This window comes from Haemaphysalis longicornis, unplaced genomic scaffold (assembly GCF_048455015.1).
Source record: "Haemaphysalis longicornis isolate Haplotype H1 unplaced genomic scaffold, Haemaphysalis longicornis Haplotype H1 scaffold_19, whole genome shotgun sequence".
NCBI classification, from domain to species: domain Eukaryota; kingdom Metazoa; phylum Arthropoda; class Arachnida; order Ixodida; family Ixodidae; genus Haemaphysalis; species Haemaphysalis longicornis.
This window is the reverse complement of record NW_027526288.1, coordinates 3,568,362-3,593,010: the sequence shown is the minus strand read 5'-3', so window position 1 is coordinate 3,593,010 and position 24,649 is coordinate 3,568,362. Positions and strand designations below refer to the sequence as shown.

Genomic DNA, 24,649 nt, shown 5'->3' with positions numbered 1-24,649 from the left:
ACTGTACAAAGAAGGCCCAGGGCAGGATGTACTGAAAAGAGTTAAGCGTATGGCTGTAAAACCGGGGGTGAAGCCTTTTTTTTCAAACTTCATTCGGGGACACTTACTGTGCAAACATGGTTAAAAGAAAAGGGCTTAGATACACCGTGGGGTACTGACTGTACAATTTGTAAACAACCGGATAACATAGATCACGTTTTTATACACTGCTGGATGGCGGTTCACTTTTGGGATGTTATGCAGCGAACTTTACACAAAGACTTCCCACTTACCCCGCATGGTATACGGTATTTACCCACAGAGAATAACGAAGGAGTCCCCTACGATTTAATAATGCTCCTGGGCCTTCACAGCATATTGAGGGCGCGCATGGCGTGGCTCCATGGCGACGTGGATGCCCGACCGGCCCGGCAGTTTCTGCGGGAGAGTGTCACGCAGTTCGTTGAGGGGCTGAGAGTTCAGCAGCCAATACCAGATTGGTTAGATTTTTTAGAGCCGTTAATTTCTCTAAAGTGATGATTAAATGACAAAGCCTAGCCGGAAGCACGGCTGGTATGTTAATGTCGGTGTTGGTTGTACCAAATGCAGTGTGGTTATTTTTGTGTCGTAAGTGTGTGTTGATGATTGGTAATAAAGAAAAAAAAAGACAGGCAGGCAGACATACAGACAGACCAAAATTTCTGGGTTTAAGTAGCCCAAGAAAGACTATCGTCTTTAAAACTGCAAGGTAGCTCACAGTAACGCGTGAAACTTGAAGGTAGTGAAGCTGCGCGCACCCTTCACGACACGTATCCAGTGCCTTCAGAAAACAGAGATTAGTATTATTAACACGACGTTTCAAGTCCACGATTGCAGCCTTCTTCGCTGCCGCAGCGCCCTTCACTTCGTATTTGTTGCTGTAGGGAAGCTCACAGTAATTCTCATGTTGTAATCATTGGGCATGCGATCGGCCAGTACCGATCACGCACTTTGGCCCCTTTGCATTGCAGTGATTCATTGTCTTGTGCGCAATAATGCAACTTGGCAGCATCCTCTGTGGCCACGTGTTCCGTGTTGTCTCTGTCTACTCGTGTCCGTTCTCTATCCTAAGCGCGACGAGATAGGATTGCTGAGTTTTTGTTTTGATAATAACGAAGTTTATTTTCTTTCTCGAGGCAAGCGGCCTTCTCGTCGGGTGTGCGGACGACTCGTGGGTGACCCATCTTCGCGAATTAGCCGGCGCACTTCTAAGAGGGAGTACTAAGAGGGTACTAAGGGAGTACTTCTAAGAGGGAGTACTTCTAAGAGGGAGTACTTCTAAGAGGGAGTACTATACTACGCCCTAGCGCTTGCGAATGACGAACGCACAGCCCTATTTTGTGGATAGGGGGGGGGGGGCATAACTCGACAGTGACGCGAGCAGTGTGATTGTGAACGCGAAAGTGTTGCTACGATTGCGGCAAAGCTGGAGGTTTTCTTTTGTCCAATCTTTCCGAGCTCCTTAAGTGGCTATGCTTGCTTGACAAACGTGCACTGGGGACGCTGGGGGTTCGTGGTGAGGCACGCACACAGCAGCGCTCGGCATTTTCTTGGTTTTATAACTGCCGGGCGGTCGCCGCGAGGCACGCGCTCATGTGCGCGCGCTCACGTGTAGTCGGCATTTTCACGCCATTACGACGAATTGGCCTGCCTATGTCCATGCCCGTTCTACTATCTTTTGGGGCCACATCACTGGGATATTGTCACCGAGGGGTGGCTGCAGCCATTCATGCATACGTTTCCGAGTCCAGGCGCCTGCCCTGTTAGCGTTGATTCTGGCATGTATTTTTTCCGCTCCAAAAAGCTCAGTTCTAATAAAAAATCCACCTATAACTTTCAACCAATTCCATTTTTTCTCTTTCTGCGTATAAATAGAGAGGTGTATTAGTTTCCGGTGTTTTAGGCGGGCGCATTAGCCCTTCTCACGCCCGATTCCTGGCCAATCCCCCACGTGGGTACGAGCCATATCGCCAGGAACAACAACAACAACAACAACAATTTTCTGGGTATTTTTAACTGCGGACAGGAAAAATAAGTTTTCTTAACAGCCTCGCTGTTACAAAATCCGCAAAAGACCCTTGGAAATACGAATAATCAAATAGCGTAAAAGGAACAACTTTTGCACTACGCCTTGCGTCTTCGGAAATAGGCATATTTCCCGTAGTAACGCCACTTGATCGCTGTTATTCTATAGATGTACATCAGTAGCCAAAACACAAGAGAAACGTAAAAACAATAAAATAATTCAACGTCTCTCGCCTCTCATAGCCATATTTGGCTGCAAAGAACTCGCACTGTAGAAAATGGCCTAGAATGCAATGCATCAGTACACGATTCTCGGAATTTCTGCAGAGTTTTTTTTCTCTTCCTTCCTTGAGAAGATGTATGAGATGCATATGTCTGAACCTGTTGTTCCAATTTTGTCATTTTTTTTACTTTCTATTTATTCATTTATAGTTCTTGGTCGAACTATTTGGCTATTTATCGCCATTTGCGTTATTGAAAGAAATTCATTGAAACCCGGTTATAGCGAACTGCAGTGCAGTCAAACCCGGCTATAACGAACCCGGATAGAGCGAATTATGCTATATATCGAACAAAAATATTTCAGTTACGGAAACACATGGGAAACATATTCCTTACAACAAAGTTCACATCGGATATATCGAACTCGGTGCGCGTAGAATGGCCTCCGAAATGCATGGTCTCGAAGCGGCGATTGAGATGTGGATTGGCCGCGACCACGGAGCAAGAGCCGCGACTGAGACATTGCGCCTCGCACGGAGCGACGTGACGCCCGACACTTTCCGTAACTGTTTCGGACGCGCGGGGCTAACGATGGAACCCGCACAGTCAGCGAGTCCGGACCAAGACAGCAGCATTGGTGAACTGTGGGAAGAGCTCGCCAATGTTCCCGATGATGTCGCAAGTGAAAGCCGTCCGACGCTTGTAATGAAGCGCTTTCGGCAGTCGATGTGCTCCGCCAATGCTTCTTCGATTTTGGAGGACGCGGACTCGAAGTAGTGCAAACAATGTTTCGTGTAGAGAATGCTATGCTAGTTGAAGCCGCCAAAACGAAAGTGAAAACAAAAATAACCGCTTTTTTTTGCAAAGTAGGCAATTGGGGCAGAAAGTAGCTTTATTACCTGCAATAGATGGATTATTTTGGGTGTGGTAATGCTACTTTACTGTGTTCGTTTCTGCATGCGGGGATGGTGGAGTTGGGTAAGGGGCACGGCTCCCGCTGATTGCGAACTCGTAACGATCGGCTCGTTATAGGCGTGTTCGGCTATATCGAACTATTGGATATATCGAACTAATCGAAGTGCATATTGCAGTTCGCTATAAACGGGTTTGACTGTATGCGCCACGATTAGTTAGATATATCCGATAGTTCGAAATAGCCGAACCCGCCCATAACGAGTTTTGTTTTACGAGTTCTCAATACGCGGGGCCCTCATGACATTCCTACATGCAGAACCTAACACAAAAACGTATGCCATTGCCACACACAAAACTATATATTTATTGCAAGCAATAAAGCTACTTACCACCTTAACTACCTACTTTCCCAAAAAGAGGTGATTATTGTTGTCACTTTGCTTTTGGCGGCGTCAACTAGCACAGCATTCCCTACATGAGACATCATTTGCATCAGTTTGCAGTCCGTGTTCTTCAATATCGAAGCAATATTGCTGGAGCACACTGACTGCCGAAAGCGCTTCATTAAGCATCGGACGGCTTTCACTCGCGACATCCTCCGCCTCTTTGGTGCCTCCAGCATGCAGCGCCAGCAGCCGTGACATCGGTGACGTCGTCGGCGTCCGAGGGGCTCACAGTGAAGGCAACGTCGTTGTAGGCACTCAGGCAATCCTTGAAGGGCACTCCTTGCAGCAAAACATAGGGAACATTGGCAAGCTCTTCGCACAGTTCATCGATGCTTCCATCTTGGTCCGGACTCGCTGACTGGGAGGATTTGATCGTGAGACAGGCGCGTCGGAAACAGTTACGGAAAGTGCCGGGAGCCTTACGTCGCTCCATGGGAGGCTCAACATCTCCATCACACCCAATCAACATCTCAATCGCCGCTCCTAGACCATGCATTTTGGCGGCAATTCTGGGCGCGCCGAGTTCGACATATCAGATGTGAACTTCGTTTTAAGTAATACTTTTTGCGTGTATTTTCGTAACTGATCTTTCTTTGTTCTATACATAGCATAATTCGCTCTGTCCCGGTTGGTTATAATCGGTTTTGACTGTAATTATGTTAACGCTGCCAAGTATGCGTTTCTCTTGGCAATGTAGAGTGCGCATAGCTGGGTCTGTTTTCACAATTGTTTCTGCTGTTTTACCCTTGTTTTTGGATCGTTTCTGTCTTTTTTTGTGGGAAGGATGTAGACGATGCACATATAAAGTTTCATTAGATCACCCGCCATGCTGGCTCGGTAGCTAAGGCGTTGTGCTGCTGAGCCCCGGAGGACACGGGGCCGATTCCAGTGGTGGTGGCCGCTTTTCTGGTGGGTGCGGAAGTGGGAAACGCGTGTCAAGATTTTAGAGGGCGTTATATATCGTCAGGTGGTCGAAATCGATCTAGAGCCCTGCACGACGGCACGCCTAGTAACCCTCATAACCATCAGCACGTTAAACGCCACAATAATAAAGCTTTTTTTTCATTTTTATTAATTGTCTTTTTTTTTTCAAGTTATTTTTCTTGTTTTTGGGCGGCGGCAGTTAACCAATTTTTTTTACCTTTGATAAAGGCTATGTTTGAAATCCGCCTATTATGCATTCTAAGGAAATGCAGGGTGCTAAATTGCTCCTAGATTTTCCCCATCTTTCATCGCACCTTTGTGCGGTTTTATATTTTTTTTCTTCATTTGGTGCATACCCGATGCATGTTTTTGATTTTATAGTTTTGTCTGGTAATCGGTTATTCTCTATTGTTTGTATCTCTTGTACGTTAAAGAAACACCAGCTTGCTATTTCTATTTACACAATTATGCAGACAAACTGGTTTAGCTTGATGAATTATGAATTTTTGTGCGAAGGCAGAAAAATGAAAATGGGCTGCGGAAGCCCTAGACAAAGAAGGCTTGTTTACGTGTCGTGCTTTGTGCGTGTTATGACGCTGATCCCTTTTATATTGCCGCAGAACATCCTCATCAAGAATCCAGGAGTGTTATTTCTACGATTTTATGTCTATATTCTTAGCTGTTAGAAGAGCCTTACCTTTTGTTTTTGTTTTCTTCCTCTCTCTCTTAGATTTGTGCCGCGGCAGACCACATGGGACTTCCATTTCCGATAGCCGTGTACGAAGTTGAAGACGGCATTGATTTTGTTGATTGTCCGGCATTTAACCTGACAGCTGCAATATTCTTCCATCGAGTGCACCTATTAGGGCAGTTGCGGAACATCAGTCAGTACTCCACGGGACACTCTCCGCAAAGTTCATGCTTGTCGTTTTTCGGTACGTACTAAAAAGCACGACGTTTTCATTTGCAGCGTCCGACGGAGTTTTAGCGTTGTGAACGAGAACGCTGGAAATGGATCCCTGTAGCAACCGGATTACGCGCAGTAGGTGTTACGAGGGCTTGGTTCGGGAAGGACTTGGAAACTCCAACGCGCTGAAGTTTCCACCCCCGTCAGTGATGGTGCAGACACAATTTTGGATTCACAATTTATTTATTTATTTATTTGAAGTGCTCACCAACAGCACAGGGCCTTCTCGGGTGATGCACTGCACACATAGGTACAAAGAATACGAACAGGCAACCTACATAGATGCATGGGTACAAGGAATACAAACAGTACAAATATGGGCAGCGTATAAATCAAAAATTAATAAATGTGGAAGAGCATATAGATATATACAAAAGTGTAGTGTTATCGAAAGGACACACAAACATTTTTGAACGGTAAAGGCTCGGAGGACGTGTCTGGAGTATGCACAGGAGAACACGTACGAACATGGGGAAGGTAGCGCTGTATGTGAGGAAACACGAGGGCAGGGAGAGAAGTGCAGGAGCGACCTCTCCACAGCATGCGTATTCAAAATATCATACATTTCAGAGAGCGCTTAAACAGTACTAAATCGCTGCAAAATCGCTGCAAAAATGATGGCAGAGGGAACGTGAAGACCAGATACAGTTTTTCTTAATTCGTTCACTGCTTTGTCCCGATAGCAGCGACACGAATTTTATCACAAGCTGGAAAAAAAATCGAGACATTGAAGAATACATATCTGTCATGAGCGACCCCCCGAACGCGTATGTGCCGAGACTCCCTAAGGTATATGCGGCCAAACCCTCCCAAGGAGTATGTGCCAGTCAAGAAGGTACGAAGGGTGCCAACAGTCAGATGCACAGAGAGAGGAGAAGAGGAAAGGAAAGGAGACAAGCATTCGAGAAGGAGGAGGACGCGGGAGACCAGGCTACGCTCCTGAACTGACCCCGGCGTCATTGGGGCCTGACCACACCTCAGGCCAACCAACACATCTTCCTGGCGGTGATCCTGGAAGGAGGCCCCACAGCAACGCCCGTCGGCAACTCTAGAAAGGAGAACCAGCTGGACGGCCAGGCTGACACGCCAGGGCTACGCACCGACGCACCAACTAGGGCTATTGGTGGCGACGGCTGGGCCCACTTCCTGCAAGCCTCTACGAGACATTACAGTTTCCGTGATTTCTACACCAAAAAGGTAGACATCTGCTGTAACGTGAGGCGGCGACACCATCCTTCACGACTTTTAGGTGAACTCGAACGGAGAGAACACTTCTTTGACTGTTTATGTACTTGTCGTGTGTGGTCCGAAATATCGTTCTCGTCAATTAAACGTTTTCTCTGTGTATTCGGTCTACTTGGTGAATTGACGTGAGAATTTTGGCGAGCCTGCCGGTATATTTGGAAGCACGGCGTTTGGAAAATTTGGGTGAAATGAAAGCCAAGGCAGGCAAGAAGCCGGAACACAATGCAAGCTTTTGCTGTATTCTTGTGGTCGCTCTGATACTCCGACTCGAATTACGCCCATGCGCCGCTTCCCCAATTCTGAGCAAGAGTCACCGCTCCCCAACCAAACACGTACCCGATTTTGGAGCAGCACGCGACCGTAGCGCAACGGCACGGCCAACACGACAATTTCAAACAGCCAGGCCGGTCAAAGTGTTTCAATAAACGGCGGTCTTCAGGTCGGACGCGTTAGCTCCAAGCCAAAGTTGGGAACGTATTCCGCCACTTTGAACATAGGCAGCGGAGCGGCGAACAGTTCGGCGAACTTTGTTGCGTAAACGTGCGAGTCATCGTCGTCTGAGCTGCTCTTTTCCTCGGCGTCGATTTCGATCTACAGAAGCAGCGGAGACGGTTCCCCAACACTGAATAGGCGTCTCCGTTACGACATCATGCGAAGATGCCTTCAGTAATAGCACGAGAAGCAAAAACGTCTGAACACACCCACAACAAACCACTGGCTAGGACTCAACGAACGCCACCGACTAGGCAGGCGAGTAGGGACGAGCGGGAGCCGCGGCGGTCGGGGTCACGTGACCCGATCGCCCCCAGACATGCCTCTAGATTTCCGCGGCGCTCGCACTTCGAGGTCAGAGCAGTCGGAGGCGCTCGGAGTGGAGGAGGACGCACTGAGACGACCCATCGAACATACGTCGAGCGCTCGATTTCAACCAGCCGAACACGGAGTCGCTTTGCGGAGTGCTACAGAGCGCTTCAAAATGACCACCAGAATACAGCATTTGAATGGTGTGGTGAACTGCGTAGGTGAAGTGTGTAGGTTAGAGGAGGGTGTACTCGGATTTTCTGGGGCTACAAGACAGCATTTGTGATAGTAGACTGCTCCAGCGGTGCTGAGAAGAATTTGTGCTTCCACGGGATCAATTGAGTCCACATTTCCTATTCAGCGAATGAGCCGTTGTTAAGGAAGAAACCCTTAAAAAGGGGGAGGTAATAACGTCATGAGCAACCCTCCCGAAGACAGCAACCTCCCAAAGAAGGAGACGACTAGAAGAAGAGAAAGAAATTGGAGACATGGGGAATGTCATGGGCAACCCTCGAAGGAGGGGACGGGAAAAAGTGGAAGAAGAGGCAGGGGGTGGAACGAGGAGAGAAAGTGATGGAGACGCCTGCGCGGAAGCTCTACGCACTTCCGACCCTGGAAAAGCGCCCAGCTGGCCTCAAGATGACAGCTCCAGGCAACGATCCTGAGCGCGGCAGCGCACCCTTGGTGACTTCGGAAACGAGAATCAGCGGGGCTGCCTGGCTTGAACGCTCGGGCTGCGCACCCGAGACAAGTTCTGACGGCACCTGGGGCAATGCACCCTGGTCTCCGTCAGCGTGTCCTGCAAGCTTCTCAAGTGGTGTTCGACTACCAGAGCCTACGGATTATGGCTACTACCAGGAACAGACACTGATGGGAGAGTGAGCGAAAGCTCACTCTATATTGTGCTTGCGGCCAGAACATTTTAAAGTTACAGCATTGAGGAGTGGCGTGATGTGAGGCATTGCGTGTATTATTGTCCTTCCATATTAAACGTCTTGTTTTACTGCATCCAGTTTGCCCGGCTAATTGACGTGACAATATCAAGTGGTGGCGATTACCCACCCCTTTTCGGTGATTTCTCTGTGACGTGGGTAAAACCTTGGTTGTGCGACTGCCAACCGGTGATTTAAGCGACCTCCGAGACAGTTTCATAGGCAATTTTTGCGATGCCTCTAGTTCGGTTCGATCTTATCACATGACTGCTGACGTGCAGTTTCAACACTTACCAATATGTTTTCAGCGATAAGCCATATTACGTTTCTCCAGCCCAGATTACTTAACTTTAGCGCGAAATGTGAAAGCTTTTTAAAATTACTTGCGTTTATTCTGGTAAAAACACATCTTTCGTGGCTCAGATTGAGCTGAGTCAGTTACCAAAGCCGGGCTCTTCAAAACTGAGCAGAGCCCTACTTTGTCTTCAGGGCCCCTTTACCTTCATCCTTTGCGACTTGAAATTACTCCCTGCTTCGTAACATATTATGAATGTCCTAAATGGTAGGCTTCCATGCTACTCAGCCTTAAGTGCCGCCCCAACCGCTTGCTAAAGGGAACTACAGAATGAATTCCGTATTGGGGTTAGCCAACCGATGGTATCATGAACAGTATCTTGAGTTATCTAAGACAACTGGATTCCCTAGGGACGGGAGGGGCGTTCTATGATTCTACGTGGTCACGATAGGTAGGTATTGTTGCGACTGGCCATCCGAGCGCAGTCACCGGTGTAGCGAAGTTGCCTTGCTGCTTACGCCATCGACACGGCGCACAGCAGAGCGATGAAGTACTCAAGCCGACGAAAAGTTGAAGGAACATTCATATACACTATGTATAAGGGTAAGCAAACGTTACATGGCTCGAACAAAGGCGATGGCACCTCTCCAATCGGTGCCTTCGAGAAGTGGCGCCGAAGAATGCCGCCGGGGAATGCCGACGATACTCGAACCGGGCGGGTTTTTTACCCTTGAAGGTAGTTGGATCCTCGTGAAGTTTGAATCGCTCCAATCAGGGCTCTCACTGGCTGAAGTTTGAAATCCGACGAATGGTAGCGAAGCGGGGAGTCAGCCGCGGTGCCGCGATAGGGAAAAGGGAGGGCGACGGCCACGCCGTCTCCATCTCCTCGCCTCCAGGCGAGTAGCGACAAGCCCAGGGTGGGTCGTTCACCCGATTCAGGATCTGGCCGAGCCTCCGCGACGTAAAAGGAGAGGCGCCTCTGCGGAGGTGGGGGTTTCAGCTTGGGAAGCACTTGATCCAGCGGCGCAATCAATGGGCGGAGCCACGAAGACTCGTGACGTCATAAATAAAAAATAAAATCCGCTTTTACTGGGCGGAGCCACAAAAGCCCGTGACGTCATAACAAAATAAGAAAGAAAACAGACCGGGTGAACGCCACAAAATTTTGCTTTTTGTTTTTTTGTTATTTTTATTTTTACGAAAAGCAGCGTGAGCCGATGTTGTGGCTGGAGTTCGGTGGCATGCTTGGCGTTTGTTTTACGAGAAGCGGCGGCGCGGAATCGTGGAGGAATCTCGAGATGATGGCTCGATCCTCGATGCACTGCGGGCCAACTGCGGGCACCACCAAGTTCCAAAATGTGTTTGTGTGTCCGCCTTGTTTTAGCTGATCAGTTGGGGATTTCCGTCGATGTCAACATACGTGCGTGAAGTGGGTGGTGCGTTAGGGCCCGGTGGACAGCACTTGTGTTCGATGATGCGTTTGTGTGCGTGTCCGTTTTGTTATTTGATCAGTTGGTGCGTGCTTGGAGTGCACAGGTGATGCGCCAGGGCAACTGCTTTGAACGTTTTGCTTCTTTTTTTTTTTTTCTGTGGAAGTTCTGCGGTGTTGTGCCGCAGCTATGACGTGTGTTTCTACGTCTGCCCCGTTTCAGCTCATCAAATTGGTGCTTTCAAACTGGGTGATGCGCTAAGGCACCGCTTCAATTTTTTAAACTCCCTTGCGAAGTGTTGCGAAGCTTGCTCCAGCAGTGTGCTGCGCTCTTGGTTTGATAAAAACTGTACGCGGTGGTTTGTTTACGTACAATATCGTCAGTAGACTGAAGACAATGACAAAATCGTTACACTAGAGTTTCCTTTGTGCGGTAAATGTCGTCATACCCGCTGTTAGCAACCGGCGAGGATGCGACTATGTTGAAACAATATGCTAAAAGGAAACACTCCCTTATGACCTAGCACTAGTTCGATCTACAACTTTAGGTTCATTTGGTGCAGTAATGACATCGTTCAGAAATGCATACCCGAGAGAAAATGTGTGCTAGCACCAGCTGCGCGGTTAAATTCACAGCTGTTCTCCGCTGGTACGGTTCGCTGGGAACAGCAGCGAATTTAACCATCAACGAGATCGTACCAGCTGATATTTACTCTTGGGTACAGATCACAATTCAAATCCGTCAGATCCACTTCACCTATACGTGGAACGTCGAAGGGTAATAAGTACATCTGCATAGCCCTTAGATAGCATTGTTGGCATGCTGCTCATAATTTTCTCGATTTCTGAAGCAATCAATAACCTAAATGTTAACGTAACACAAGTACAATGCGCATATTCAGCTAATCTCCAGAATTAAAACAATCAGCGTTTCTCTTTTGTTAGAAATTAGCCTAGTGGTCATTAACAGGGTGACTGCAATGCACACAGAAAACCGTTAAGGGAAAGTAGCAATGTGAACGCTGCATTCATGTGGATATGCATAGCACTTAAATACTGACCCGTTCCGCACGTTAACGGAAACAAATTATGTGCATTTTAGAAGTGTCACTTTCAGCAATGTCTAACGTGTGTTCCATGCCTGAAATCATGACGATGTCGGGAGGTTAGCTTTAAAACGCGTGACGCATTTGAAACAAGGGTTCATACTCTATTTAATATCATGGTGTGTTACTATGAAGGGATGAAAAAGTGAACGGGATGAGGCATTTATATAATGACAGAATCGCCATGTTATGAGGAATACCGTGAGCCTAGGCATACTTTAACAAAAGTGAGTTGGCAAATTAGTGTTTGACATTTAAAGTGCCATAGGGCTCTTGACATTGAAAGGAACTACAGGCAGTTCTGAAACATTTCAGCAGAAAATGGGGGAGGGGTACGTATACACAGACAGTGTGGATGTTTATATGCAGGCTTTGAACAAAACAAGCAAGTTGGCTAATGAACACAGCATTTGTTGTGAAGTAAAACGAAAAGAATCTCTCATTAGTCTTGGATTACCATTCGTGCTAACTGTGATGGCAGCGCTTATATCTTTCAAGTGCATTGTCACAGTTTCTGCACTCTCATTCACCACGTGGCTTGACAAAGAGGGTTTAACATTTGTGCATGTCCCCCAAAAGTTTCCCAGCTAGCCTTCTAGTACACCAGTGCTCCTTTGTAAAGGAAGCTGCGCTAATCGGTCAGGTTGCATCTGGTGCAGCAGAAAGACGTGCCTGTATTGTGCCTCGTCTTCTTAGCACTGTTCAAAATGCAGTGCTGTTTGTTCACAGTCAGAAGCAAGGTGTTTCCTGATGACCTGATGGCTTTTCTTACCAATCAATGGCCAGGGCCTTTGGCTTGAGCAGCTGTTGTAAGGGAATTTCTTAGCAGCAATCTACTGCACAAAGTAATCAGCTCACTTAAAATGACACAGGCCTCAAGCCGCTTGATAGCGTAATCCAGAGCCAAAGGGCCTGTGCAGTAGTAGACAAAACTCTAAACCTTTTCTGTGGGGCTGTGGTTACAGCTGATGAGCTTTGAGATATGCTTATTGTAGTTGTGGCATCGTGAGGTTCTGGCTGTGCTTCAGTGGGCCCTAGTCTGATTTCTCCTGCATAAGTGTTGGGCACGCACGTCATAGATACAAAAGGTCCATTGAGCTAACTTACAGGACGCTGTAGGAATGAAGTGTCACCGTGCCTAAAAGACAGTGCAAAAATGTTTACAGAAAATTTTCATTACATTGGAGTCCGTGTTGGTGCATTCTTGCGGCAACATGTCCACTGTGTGCAAGCTAGATGCTTGTAAGCACACTTGGTACTGTCTAGCTGTACCTGCAGCATACACATCACCATCCTCGTACTGCAGTGCAGTGTTCATTCTCTGCATCGTCAGCTGGCCTGTCATGCAAGCAGACTTGGGTATATGCCCCCTAAGGGTATGGTGACCGCATCACATACCTGCTGTAATCTCATGGCCTGTCTGGTAATTTCTTTGCACGAGCAGAGATAAAAGTAGTCAACGATTTCTGTTTCCCCCGGTTGGTGTTCCGATATTTATTCTTCAAAACTTTGTTTTGGCCCTCTGTACCAATATTTGTGGTAATGACTACATTGAAGTCAAGCCTGTATATATGCTCTTACCTACCTGTCTGACAACCAGCCATTCACATTCTATCTACGACCTCAGCTTGCTGTTCCAGCAATGTTGCAATCATTGAAGGTCTCTGAAAGATAAATTTGCGATTTCAGCTCTCAGACAAATAAGTACAGCATCCTTTAACTGCACATAGCAGTCTGTCTTTTTCAGCCATTGGTGCGAAGCTTGCTCCCGGTGGAAGTCGCATAGGACAACTTTGCATTCCGGAAAGCGCTCGTTCAAAGCATTTGTTTCAGCTTGAGTGTAGTCACCATCGAATATTCAGCACAGAAGTCAGTATTCTATTCCCGAACACTTTAAGGGCTTTAGGTTCGCAGGTTCTTGTCTCGAACTGTGACAAAAGCACCAAAGGTTAAGTATCCAAGTGACGTGTTTACAATGAACAAAAGAAGCGGCAATGTGTAACATATTAGTAGCCCTTGAGGCATGAAGCTGGTTTTAGTATTTGGTATTCCTCATGAAAAATATTCTTGATTTAATTTGGTTTGTCCATTTATTTCATTTATTAGCAGGAAGAAATACAGGGAACCGTGCCTCAAAAGTAAAGACGGAGTTTAATTGGCGAGAAATTTGGAAATTAGAGGTGCACAACATACTGGTGTGTGGTGTGTTCTTAAGCCGTCCACTTCAGAATTCTTGAATGCTTATGTACTCCACCTGATAAATGGCTGTGGTCAGAATTTAATTTCGTGTGATTCCATCTCTGTTGTATAAATAATCAGTGCTGTGGCGTTTGGTAAAGTTGTCCAGATTTGTGGTTTTTTCACAACTCGGTATCAAACCGTGTGCACTTTCCAGTCTTGCAACGACTTCTGGAGATCCTTATCGAAAGCTAGAAATTAGGTTATCGCCATCTTTCATAAAATCTTGTAAATTTGGTCTCCTGTGGATCGTTATCCACATCGGGATCCATGATTATTAGGTGGTGTATTTGAGTGAGTGAGAAAAAAAAAACGTAGTTGAGCAAAATAAAATAAAAAAACCGTGTGTGGCATTTTTCTTTTTCAGAAAGCCGCGAGTTGTCGCTGCTCGGCTCGTGCGGCCAAATTTTCTTGAATTTCAGGCCGCGAGCTGATCAGCTCGCACTCACATTGCTTCGCGAATGGGGAAGGGCGGGTGGTATGGGCATTCCCAGTAACGTTAGGCGTTCCTACACGAGGTGGTACAAGAGTGGCAGTTGTAGGGGTATACTATTAGCTGAGATAGATGTGGGGGTGTCGTTATTGGTTGCTTCAGAAATCAACAAAATTATGAGCAGCATGCCGAAAAAAATTTGCACCAATCCACCCTGTGATTGTGATGGGAAAGCGAATCTGTAAATGGCGCCCACGACGATTACCCATGCGACATCACTTAAATTCACTCACGCCACTCTACAAATAGTGAAACCAGAGAAGTGAAATCCACTTAACCACACCTCTATTACTTCAAAGGGGTATTCTTGGTGAGGTTAAATTAATGCATGAACGGTGGTTGGTTGAGTTGTATTGGTGTAGCACATGAGTGGAAACTCTTTTTTAATAAAAGTAAAGCTCAAACCCGGTGTTAGACGATCTCACTTCTCCGTCTCTGCCGTCTTGAACAGAGGCGACGAGATGGCGGCAGAGACGCAGGCGGAGCTGAAGGAGGAGCAGGAGGAAATACTTCTATTCAGATTTCTGAACGGCCAGAGTGCGGCACAGGGGAGTGGTTCCTTCTTCACTGTAGCCCGTATTCAGTCCGCGCCGCCTGTGCTCTGTCCACCAGCTGAAGCTGGGTAGGCAGAGTGGGGCTGGACAGCAGCATCTCCCATTGCCCTTGTTGGGTAGTTGATGGAAAGAGAGGGGTGCTAAGGGCTAAATTCACACACCCCGATTATATGGCAGAGTATTCCTGCTTCTGAGCAAAATTTATATTCAACATCATAGCGATTCGGGTGCATTAAGTGAAGACGCGTCGGGTGTGGGAAGAAGCCGGATTTTATGAGCCGTAGGGTAGTTTGTTGTTAAATGGAAAGGTCAGGGTAAGGCGATAATTCTGGGTGATGTCCCTGTTTGAGACAAGCGGGTGACTGTCCTCGTGCAGCTCCATTAAACCGGGGGTGAAAGTGCAGGCTTGGTGGGCGTATTCGTGGCCCTCCATGGAAGCGTGAGCGGGTGTCCAGATGAGCTGAATGGAACCATTTGGGGAGCGGGTTTTTAGCACACGCAGTGCACATCGGGACACCCAACTGGTAATTCTGGTAGGCTTGTTGGGAATCAGTGACTACCTAAGAACCCATGGTTCAGTGAAAGCCAAGGCGATGGGTGCCTCTTCAGCATCCGTCATGTCTTCGGTCTTGAGTAAGGCGCAAGCAAGGAGGTAGCCACGATGATGGCGTACTGCTGCCCTCGATGTTGGGAGGCGTCTGTGTAGGTAACTGCATGATCCCCACCAAGGGTGGTGTTGAGCGCTTAAGCCAGTGCTTGTCGGGGACCCTCGTCGTGTGAGGGGTTCATATTTCTAAGCAAAGGGAGCATCTTTAGTTCTTGTCGCCAAAAGTCCAGGAGTACATCAAGCGGAATGACATGCTGCCCAGCCAATCTGGTGAAGGATGCGGCGACCCGCCGCAGTTGTGCTCAATTGGAGCTTATGGATAGAACGATGGTCCCCTATCAGCTTTTCCAGCATGTTGTAGAGCCCTGTGCTAAGCAGCCTCTCTGTGGACACACTCATTGGAATACCAATGGCTTGCTCAACCGCTTTCCTAATCATTATATAAAGCATCTTTATGTCCTCCTTGCCGAGATGAAGACAGGGGGGTTCACGTAAGTGATTCTCGTGAGGCCAAAAGCTTGAACTAATCGAAAGTTATCGGATTCCTTGAGGCCTCGCTTCTTGGTGGCAACTCGCCTGACCATGTGCATGATTTTATTCATGCTCAGTTTGAGGAGCTGCAAGGATACGTCACTCTTGGTGTTGCCCTGAAGATGTAGGTCCAGGATCTTGATGCTGGGGCTTGGAGTGATGGCCTGGCCATCAAGGAGTATTTGAATGTGTTCCTTGAGATGTCGTTTCACGTGAGGGCAGACGACAAGGAGCTGAGATTTTTAACGTGAACACTGGAAGCCACAGGATTTAGCACATTGGTGTACTAGAAGAGAGGTGCCACGGGTTGGTGTGAGCTTCCTTTAACCGCTATCGCGTGGCGTTCAGCGAGAACGCAGGGGTTAAACCCGTAGATGTGCTTGGTGAGTGCACCACTTGTTCTCCCCGTCTGCGCGTGGGACAACCGGCTATGGCTTTCGATTCCTGGCGGTGCCAGTGAATTCTTTTATTGGTTCGCGGGAGTTTTCTGGTGACACCAACGGTCGCGAAAGAACCCTTGGGGGGTAGAGGTAAAAAGCTTTGCTTTAAAACGTTCAAAGCGGTTGCAATGCCCTGGCGCATCCCCCATGTGCACTCCAAGCACGCACCAACTGATCAAATAACAAAACGGACACGCACACAAACGCATCATCGAACACAAGTGCTATCCACCGGGCCCTAACGCACCACCCACTTCACGCACGTATGTTGACATCGACGGAAATCCCCAACTGATCAGCTGAAACAAGGCGGACACAAACACATTTTGGAACTTGGTGGAGCCCGCAGTGCATCGAGCCATCGAGATTCCTCCACGATTCCGCGCCGCCGCTTCTCGTAAAACAAGCGCCGAGCATGCAACCGAACTCCCAGCCACAACATCAGCTCACGCTGCTTTTCGTAAAAATAAAAATAATAAAAAACAAAAAGCAAAATTTTGTGGCGTTCACCTGGTCTGTTTTCTTTCTTATTTTGTTATGACGTCACGGGCTTTTGTGGCTCCGCCCAGTAAAAGCGGATTTTATTTTTTATTTATGACGTCACGGGTCTTCGTGGCTCCGCCCATTGATTGCGCAGCTGGATCAAGTGCTTCCCTTTCAGCTTGGCCACCGCGGGCGGTTTGGTCTGGATTGGACGAGGCGTGATTCGGCCCCGCTGTCGGCGCGTCGCCCCGTGCAACGCATTTGGGCCGGCCGCTCTGGCACAATAGCACCCCCGCCGCCAGACAATGCGCCCGGAAGATGAGCGGCCTCCACCTGGCTCGGATTCTGGGCGCGCTCGTTCGCCAGACTCATCCAGGTGCACTTCCAGTGCTAAAAGAAAAGGGCGGCTCCACCACGCTCCTCTCCCCGAACAGGTACCACCTGCCCGGTCCGGATCACAGGTACATCGCCGTGCTACCCAGCTGTCTCGACCAGCCTCACCCGGCTCTTCCGGTCTGGTTTCTCAGCACCGGTAGCTCCTCGTTCGGCAGCTTGCAAAGAACCGACCGACAACAGGCAACACCCAGCGCAAACAAGCACCGTCTGTTCTCAGTCAGAACACCAGATTCCAAAAAACATGATCAAGTCTCCTAGCTAGCTGTCTACCCCCAATTTGGACCTTCTACACCAAGAGGCACATAAGGGACGCGAGACTCTTAATAGAAGGACGCACACTAATGTGTCATAGATAACACACGACATGAAATGATCATAACTAAGATTGATTACTTGAAATCACGCGGTGCGGAAATAATCAGCTGAGGCCGCAAATGAGGGCAATAATTTTGCTCCCATCTACCTGCTAAGCTAAAAGCTGTTCACGAGGAGGCGAAACAAAAGACACGGGGAGGATAAAGGCAGCCCTACTTCGAACGCACGGCTTAGTGCGTCTGCGTTAGCGTTCAACTTTCCTGTCTTAACGACAAGATTGTGCAGCTGGAGTATCATACTCCAACTAAGCAAACTACCGCTTTTAGATGACATGTTATTTAGCCAGGTTAGCGGGTAATGATCAGTTTCTACTACAAATTGGGAACCGGCCACATAGCACGCCAACTTCTGCACTGCCCACACGACACAGCCACATTCCTACCCTGAACCCAATTAATTAAGTGGCCCTACTACTTTGTCACCCGTTTCCTTAAATTAGGGTGCACTGCCAGAAGATATGGGGAGTCGTCTCAAGAGAGCCAACAAACCCCACCGAATCTACAGGGCACAGGTGACAAAGGGGGTGGCCGTCTGATGTGCGGCTTTCGCCGACTAGAGCGGCAAGAATGAACAAGAGCCTTGAACGAAGAACAGCACAAAGACTTATATTGAGACAGGCAAGTTACAAATACAAGCACGAGGTAGCAGATCGATAATTACAGGCAACTTAGATGGAATTCAAATACAAGAAACAGTCCAATTAGACAAGATGATACAAACAGGAGCGTTAACAAATGAATATTACGAATCGGAGCAGTTAACTAAAAAAGAAACGAACAGTTCGATGCATATGAGAGACAGAGTCCCAGCATATTCACCGACCGGGCCGGACGATGCACCGCTGTCGGAGGCGAGTCGGCTACCTGGGAAGCGTGGCTTCGCTGTAGGCCAGGCCGTCCGAGACGATCACGGTCATTCGAGGCCCGGGAGCACGTTGGAGTCCTCCAGGGCGCGGGTCGCCGATGGTGTGATGTACAAACTGGCAGGTGCAGTGGTCAATCACGACGTCCAAACGTAGCTGGTTTGCTTAAGCGCGGCTTCTCTTTTTATAGGCGCGCCGGTGCGGAGAGGGAGAGCACAACACACAACGCGCCCGCCGCCGTGAGCGAATAACTTCCCTCTTCTCCATTCTAGAATGATCGACGCTCTTTAGAACTGGCAAGGCCACCCGTGCCTCCTCGAAAGTACTGGAAGCTTCGACGAAACCCGAGCGGCGGAGGTTTTATTTTTGTTGTTTTCTTGCCGGCGAGCCGGCGGGTGATCATGTTACCGTCTCTTCGTTCGAGAAACTTTCAGCCTTGTCTCGGGCGAATAGAACCGAATGGAATGAATCGGACGACTGTAAGAAGAATTAGGCGCTGTACAATAAAATGAAAAACTTTATAAGGTACTTTTAGACGTCGTACGCTCGAGTTTGTGACATACTTCATTTTCGATGTACTGTACGCCTCTTCCCTGCAAGTTAGCTTGCGGCTCAAGTACAAAACTGGTCGTTCCCTGTCATTCGCATTTTCTTGGCATAGTACAGCTCCCATGCTACGATCGCACGCATCGCACTGAATAACTAAACCCTTCAAAAGTCGGGGGCCGTTAGAACTGGCTTCTCGCTCAGGGCTCGTTTGAGCATTTAAAACGCGTCCTCCTCCTTTGTGTCCCATGCCACCTAAACTGGCTCAGCCTTTTTGAGAGCGTCAGTGAAAGGACTAGCCAGTGTGGAGTAATATCTCACATAGTGCTGGTAATATCCAGCCAAACACAAAAAAGCCCGTATCTTGGATTCAGTCGTTGGTCGGCAATAGTTTATGACCGCGGCTACTTTGATTTCGGACGGTCTGCGTCGGTTTCGCCCCACTACATGCCCTAGGTACGTCCTTTCGGCGCAACCTAGGTGACACTTCGACGGTGTGACTGTTAGGCCAGCTTCTTTGAGCCTTCTCCGCACGACTCGTAAGTGTTCTACGTGCTCCTCCCATGTGCTAGAAAATATAGCGACATCATTGATGTAAGGGAGCGTGTACTCAGACAGGCCACGAAGTACGTGATCCATTAGTTTCGAGAAGCAATACGGCCCGTTTTTTGAGATCGAAGCTCAACATGACGGGACGGAATGTTCGGAACGGGGAAACGAACGCAGCGTATCTACTGGCACGCTCAGAAAGGGGCACTTGCCAATAGCCTCGCACGAGGTCTAGCGTGGAAATGTAATTCGCCTTTGATACGGTCTCCACCCTCTCCTCGAGGTTCGGAATCGGATACGTCTGGTCTCGGATTATCGCGTTGAGGCACCGGTAATGGGCGCACGGCCTGGGGTTCTTTCCAGGTACTTGAACTAGTATTAGAGGGGAGGTGCAATCGCTCTCACTCGGGACAATGACCCCAAGGTCACACATGCGCCTAGCCTCGTCCGCCATAATCTGTTTTTGTACGGGAGAACATCGGTACGGCTTGCTACGAATAGGCTCGTCTCGCGTTAACTCAATATCATTCCCAATTATCGTAGTCTTCCCGGAACGATCAGAGAAAGCATCCTCAACTCGAAAATTATCTTCTCCAAGTCCTTCTTTTGCGATTCGCTTTGCAAGGGCTCTAATCTCACTTGCGCCCGCAGGACATACGAAGTGCTTTCCTTTAGGTCCGCAGAGGTCAGAATATCTGCCCTTTCCTCGTCCTCGGCATTCAAAGCTATGTTCACCACAGCATGACGCTGAATGTAGGGTTTCATCAGATTGCTGTGGTAGATTTTGTCCTGCCGTTTGCCTAGCTTTACTTCGTAGTTTGTGTCAGAAAGCTTCGACAATACTTTCGCTGGCCCCTCCCAATGAACTTCTAGCTTATTTTTCTTCGAAGGTCGCAGCAGCATCACTGGGATACCCACTTCGAACGTACGCTTCCTGGCCGACTTGTCGTAGTACGCGTTCGACAATGCTTGTGCAGCCTTCATGTAGCTCTCAACAAGGTGTTTACTTTTCCCGAGCCTCTGCAGTAGGTTAAGAACGCACTCTACCACGTTTGGATCCTGACTGTAACCTTGAAAATACTCCCGCAGCATTCGCAGCGGGGTTCTGAAACTCCGGCTCTACACCAGCTCCGCAGGGCTATAGCTCGTACTTTCTTGTGGATCAGACATCAAAGCGAACATAGCGGCAGGTACGCATGCTTCCCAATCGCGTTTTCGTGCAAAGCAGAGGGCTCTCAATATTCGCTTCATCACTGAGTGCATTCGCTCCCCTCAATTCGATTGCGGATGATAGATAGAGCTATGCACCACCTTGATTCCGCACCTTTAAAAAAAAGTCGAGGTTAGGTAGCTAGTGAAGACGCTACCGTTGTCGCACTGAATTTCATCAGGAAATCCGACACGAGCGAATATTGAAAGCAGCGCATCAACGACCTGAGGAGAATTGAGCTATCTTAGTGGCACTGCTTCCGGGAACTTAGTCACGACGTCAGGGCCGTTCGTATGTATCTACAGCCGTTCTCGGACTCTGGCAGGGGCCCAACAATGTCGATCACCCGCCGTCGAAACGGTTCAGTTATGACTGGTACCAACTTCATAGGTGCCTTCCACTTATCTGTACTCTTGCCGACCCTTTGGAATCTATCGCAAGAGCCCACAAAGCCTTCGATGTCTTCTCAGCATTTAGGTCAGTACTCCTGCGCAAGTCGAGCTTTCGTCTTTTTCAGACCGAGGTGCCCTGCCCACGTGTTTTCGTGCGCGAGTTCCAGTAGCTGACGTCGATACCTTTCCGGGATCAGAAGCTGCTCGTATTTCTGACCCTTGGCATCCGTACAACTGCAGTACCACAAGCCGGACTTTCCATGAAATGAAACGTTCTGTTCTTTTGCGCACCGTTTCAAGGCTTTTATCAAGCTAACATTTTGCGGTTCTCGAATGAACGTTGCTCGATCCACCTTGATTAACTCATGCCAGCTGTCGAAGACTGGGGACAACGTATCATTCGCCTCACACGGCGGCGCCGCTTCGGTTTCTCCGCCGAAAGGGATGACGCAAGCCGCTTCGGCTGCTGGCGGTTCGACTAACCGAACGCGAGAGCTTGCGGTCGGCTCGCAGCTCGGGATACTTTTCTCCCTCGCCTTTACCGCTTCGCTCACTGGGGTAGTGCCAAGTTCCTGTGAGGGCTTCCACGCTTGCGATCTCGTGAGTGCCATGCACGACAAATTGGTAAAGAACGATTTTCCTTGTTATTTGAGCAGTTGCTCCGAGCTATTAGAGAAGAGATAAGGAAAATGCTCTGGGAGCGCTCCGGACACGGCCGCCTCGGTGTTAAGCTTACAAAAACCGCCTTCAATGACAACCCTTGCAATCGGCAAGCAAACGCTCTGCTCCCCGGCAACTTGCCTTATCCACGCGCATTCACCTGTGCAGTCGTTTGAAGAAACTAGTGACGGGTTGACTACGTCCATGGTTGCTGCGGAGTCTCAGAGGGCTCTGCACTTCTTGCCGTTCACACTTATCTCCTGTATGTACTGCTCGAGGAAGCGCATGTTCTTTTCGGTTTCTTGGATCGTAGCGAAAGCAACCTTCTGTTAACAGTTTGCCGCGAGGTGCCCTTTCTTTTTGCAGTTGTAGCAGATTGTATGCTTCCGCGACTCAAATGCCTGGGCGGCGTCCGCGCGCTGCTTAGCATTGCTGTTCGATTTTCGAGACTCATCTATCCCTTCCCCATCAGTTGCTTTCGTAGGAGATGCGTCTTTTCGAAAACTGCGACGCGCTAGCTGTTTCCCTTCGTCAGGCTTCTTCCTAAAAGCTTCCTTACCGTCCGCGTTTTCAACTCGCACCGCCTTATAATGCAACTTTCGGCAAGTGTAGTACTCCGCTGCTAACTCTGCTGTCTTGTTAAGCTTTACTTCTGGGAGCTTATCCTGCAGCCACAACCTGACGTCGTCTTCGACGCAGAGGTAGAATTGCTCAAGCGCTATGCACTCAACCACATTGTCGCGGTCGTCATAAGCTTCCTTGCCTTTAAGCCACTCAGTTAGGTCAGTCTTCAGACGAAATGCGAAGTCTATTTGCGACTCATTGCCCTCTTTCGCCAACCGGAACCTCTGCCGGAAAGCCTCAGGCGACAACCTGTATTTCCTCAAAAGAGCCTCCTTGACCTCGTCGTAGCTCTCAAAGTTCTCCTTCGACAGGCACGTTATCACGCCCGATGCCTCTCCAGGAAGCAGGGAAGACATGTTTTCCGCCCACAGAGACCGTTCGATATCGTTTCACTCGCAAACGTGCTCAAACTTTACGAGGTACTTTGCCATGTCCTCGCCAATAACGAAAGGCGGCAATTGGTCCGGAATTCTCGGACCGTTCGCCAGAACCGTTCGAGAAGCTACGCTAGGCGCCGGCGAGCCCTGCCGGAGCTCTAACCGCTTCAACTCGAGCTGTTTGATTGATTGTGGGGTTTAACGCGCCGACGCAACGCAGGCGATGAGGCGCGCCGTAGTGGAGGGCTCCGGATTAATTTTGACCACCTGGGGATCTTTAACGTGCGCCGAAATCTCGCACACACGGGCGTTTTTGCTTTTCGCCTCCATCAGAAAAGCGGCCGCCGCGGCCGGGAATCGAACCCGCGACCTCGTGCTCAGCAGCGCAACGCCTTACCCACTGAGCCACCGCGGCGGGTTTCGAGCTGCCTTTCGGGTTCCCGTTCCTGCCTTTCGGCTTCCTCGCGCTCCCGGTGCTCTTGAGCCTCCTCGCGTTCGCGGCGCTTTTTTTTTCGGCTTCCTCGCGCTCACGGCGCTCTTTGATTTCAGCCCTGGCCTTATTGACTTCCTCAGCCATTACGTCCTCCTTCCGCAAGACCTCAATAACCGCCTGGTTCCGCTTCGCACGGCCTACGTCAAGGAACAGCTCCTCGCAAATTTCTATAAGTTCCTTCACTTTAAGATCCTCCATCGTTTGCACTAGCCTCTTGCTGCTTTCCGAAGTTAGAATTACCTTGCCGTTCCTATGTATGGCCCGCGCAAGTAATCCTCTACGCTCCTTTGTTTACACTCTTGGCGCTAGCGTTGGTGTCAATACACTTTCTCTAGGCTTGAAACACTCAAAGCTATACACAGTGCTTCACACTGCCCTTCTCTAAACTACCACAACCTGTGCTAGAGAAGTCTGGTGAAATGAGAGAAAACGTTGAGCGCTGCACACTACGCAGTAGCCATTGCCGGTCGATCCCGCAGCTGCCATCCACTGTTGCTACTGGCCATCCGAGCGCAGTCACCGGTGTAGCGACGTTGCCTTGCTCCTTACGCTATCGACCCGGCGCCGAGCAGAGCGATGATGTTCTCGAGCTGACGAAAAGTTGAAGCAACATTTATATACAGTATGTACAAGGGCAAGCAAACGTTAATGGCTCGCACAAAGATGACTGCACCTCTCCACTCGGTGCCTCCGAAAAGTGGCGCCGAAGAATAATGCCGACGATACTCGAACCGGCGGGTTTTTATAACCGCGGAAGGTCGTTGGAGCCCCGTGAAGTTTGAATTGCTCCAGTTGGGGTTCTTGCTGGCTGAAGTTTGAAATCCGACGAATGGTAGCGAAGCGGGGAGTCAGCCGCGCCGCCACGATGGGGAAAGGGAGGGCGACGCCCACGCCATCACCGTGTCCTCGCCTCCAGGCGAGTAGCGACAAGCCCGGGGTGGGTCGTTCACCCGATGCAGGATCTGTCCGAGCCGCCGCGACGTAAAAGGTGACACGCCTCTGCGGCGGTGCGTGTTTCAGCTTGGCCACCGCGGCCGGTTTGGTCTGGATTGGACGAGGCGTAAATAGGCCCCGCTTTCGGCGCGCCGCCCCGTGCAAAGCATTTGGGCCAGCCGCTCTGGCACAACAGTTTGTAGAAGTGAAACAAAATGTCCTTCCACTGTGTGAAAACGGGATGACCAGGGGAGTTGTGGTGCGCAATGTTAGCGTGGTCTTAGCGGCTAAGCACAATATAATTTTTTCCGAATTGTTTCGGTTACAGTTACAGAACCGTTACAGGGGTTGTTTGTAGCCATACTCCCTCCTAGGACGGCGACGTATTGACCCCCGACTGTAATTGTTTAACGTTTACAACTTCCCTGAGAACTAACTAATTGTGTGCAACAAGGTCGAAAACTCGGCTAGTTGTTACACATTCGTTATGATTGAACAGCGCAAAGTTAACGGGACGAGAGGAGGACACAATGCGAGCGCTCGTGTTGTGTCCTTCTCGTC

At 49.1% G+C, this 24,649-nt stretch overlaps 1 pseudogene; it reads right to left on the bottom strand.

Moving 5' to 3' along the window:
• Positions 1–3,762: 3,762 nt before the first annotated feature.
• Positions 3,763–23,353, bottom strand: LOC144166809 (uncharacterized; annotated as a pseudogene).
• Between the last annotated feature and the right edge of the window lie 1,296 nt (positions 23,354–24,649).